At 34.2% G+C, this 2,500-nt stretch overlaps 1 protein-coding gene across 1 annotated transcript in view; it reads left to right on the forward strand.

The window, feature by feature from the left end:
• Positions 1-78, forward strand: part of LOC122248421 (uncharacterized) — a 26,697-nt gene extending 26,619 nt beyond the window's left edge. The window contains exon 15 of the mRNA XM_043008442.2: positions 1-78. This exon is cut by the window's left edge and continues 1,365 nt beyond it. The gene's annotated coding sequence lies outside the window, so the exon portion shown is untranslated.
• Positions 79-2,500: the final 2,422 nt, after the last annotated feature.

Below are 2,500 nucleotides of genomic sequence, written 5' to 3' on the forward strand. Positions count from 1 at the left end.
TGAAGCTTTTCATATGTGCATTTTTAGTGAAACTGAATGTATAATCTTTGAGATGCCAAATTATATAATTATATCAAATGCATGTGTGATTTTTCCTAAATGCAAAATTGATTCTTTTAATGCCATTCTAGCAGCTGATTTAAGAAGCTTTTCAGATTTTCTGAGTGAACAAAATAATAATGATTATTAAATAAAAAAGGGCAAAGGGCCACTATGAAGAGGTCAAATGTTTCTGATTATTATTGGTTTTGTACTCTAAATGACCAGCTGTGAAAGTCTGCAGCATACCTTCAGAGACTGTCATGACTCCAGGAATTAAGATTTTTTCTGGTTGTAAAAGATATGCCCTTGAGTTATATAGAGTCATACGAATGCTAGAGTTGCAGTATTTTTTCTAGTCATTTTTGGAAGTCTAACTCATAGGGTATGAGACCAAAATCATGAAACTGATAATAGTATGTCTTTTCTTTTGTAAATGACTACTTTATTTATATCATGAATAAGGGAGAATTGGATATTCAATGATCAAAATAGTTTCAAGCAAAGAACTTAGAAAGATATTTAAGATGAGTTTAGAAGTTTATTTTTTCTAATTTTTTCTATAAAAATATGTATATGAAAAACTAGCAGAAGGTTGGTGTTACCTGTTTTATTTACCTATTTTAAAGAGACTAAGAAAATAGTCTTGTTTGATATAAGGAACTTGTGATGTTCAATATTTAGAGCAATTCATGTCTTTATTTCTGTTTTACATTTTTCATCATTTGCCCTTTGAAATATGTACGATATTAGAGTGAAAAACAAGGAAAAAATGAAAGACAGTATAAAGTAATGTATGCAATAATTTTTAAAATACGAATTGACAGCACTATCACTGATGATGATTCTCATATTAATGACTGAAAATACGCTTGCAAGAAGTGATGACACGTAAAGTAGTTGCCTGACGTGTCTTGCCATGCTATGTGGACTATTATCAAAGCCAAGTAGCCTCTTGAGGAGGTTGCTGAAAAAAAGAGACTGATTTGAATAATTTGCAGAAAATCAACTGCCATAGTGACCTATATCTTCTCTTTCTCGATCTTCACTGTACAATTGCTAACGGGCTACAAGCAGGACCCTTCTTCAAGGACTTCTTTGTGTAAAAATTAAAATGAATGTGTGTGGAAAAGTAATTTTCCTTCTGCTGGATTTCTTGGCTGCCTTCGACCACATTGACCGTCAGATCCTTTTTTGTTGTAAATATCTGCATAAGGCATCCATGTTTCTGTCTTATTTCTAGTAGAGTCACATCTATCACTGTTTTCATAGGGCTGCTGCCGGTAGAGTGGAACAAATACTTTGAGTCCACTGTTGTTTGTTATGGAAGCACTTGTATATCGTTTCAATGCTCATGATACACACTTTTCTATCAAGAAGAAGCTGGATGTGGCGAAAAACAACAACTGAATAATAAGATTGGTAAGCCATGGGAACTTGGATGTAGGGAGTACACAGCGTCAGCTCCTCAGCTCGTAGAGTTATTCAGAAAACTCTCAATCTATTTATTTCGATTTGTCTCTAAGCTTTATGAAGCAAATTATGCTCTTGAATAAAAGTTGCAACTATCATATTCGAAATATTTACGTACTAAAGATCATAGACAGGTTAAGTCTTCTTGCACTATTACCCTTCCTAGTTCTGTCCAGAAGATGATGTACTCCCCTATGTTGACTATGTATGTGTTCTTCACTAAAAATGGCTTATCAGAATGATCCTCACTGCAACTCAGAGAACACTGCAATAGCATTTGTGATTCGGATGTACTGGCGTCCAATCATTGGACGAATTGCATTCAAATTTATACCCAACCTTAGGGTAAGTGCTCTGTTGTCGCCCATGTTATATAACAGATTACCTGTTAAACTGAGGAATCTTGCAATGTTGATTCTTAATGAACACGTCAAGACATTTCTCTCTCTCTGGTTATAAAACAACCCGTTAGATACGTGTCGCGTGTACTTGCTGTCAGTAAGATATTTTGACGAGGTAATAATTTTTACCGAGGTCCGGGTACCATAACTCGGGTAAATTTTCAATTTTTTTTTTTTACTGTTTTCTATGACTGAGTTTTTAAAAGAAAGAATAATAGCAGTTTTTGGTGACTGGTGATGGAAATGACCATTATATTTATTAAAATTATATTTACCAAAACTGGTCTAGTTTAAAATCGGAAACAGATTGCCAAATTTCGCGTGCTATGCGGAAAATCGTCAACAGTGATGACATTGCCTGCGGTCATTTACGGAAATCGTAATTTGGAAGTGATGAGAATTAACCATTACAATCTTATGCCATTTCCAATCTTCCGGATGAGGGTAGTTCGAATCTTTAGCGACAGAAACTTGGCTCACTATTATCCATTTTGGTATTCTCAATAGCAATTGGAAGTAAAATTTTGCTCGTTTTTAAAATCATTTAGTTTTCCTAATATCAAAAGATGCAACGGTCGACTCAGATT

Source organism: Penaeus japonicus, unplaced genomic scaffold, assembly GCF_977035675.1.
Source record: "Penaeus japonicus unplaced genomic scaffold, GWHDUDI00000001_assembly GWHDUDI00000024, whole genome shotgun sequence".
NCBI classification, from domain to species: domain Eukaryota; kingdom Metazoa; phylum Arthropoda; class Malacostraca; order Decapoda; family Penaeidae; genus Penaeus; species Penaeus japonicus.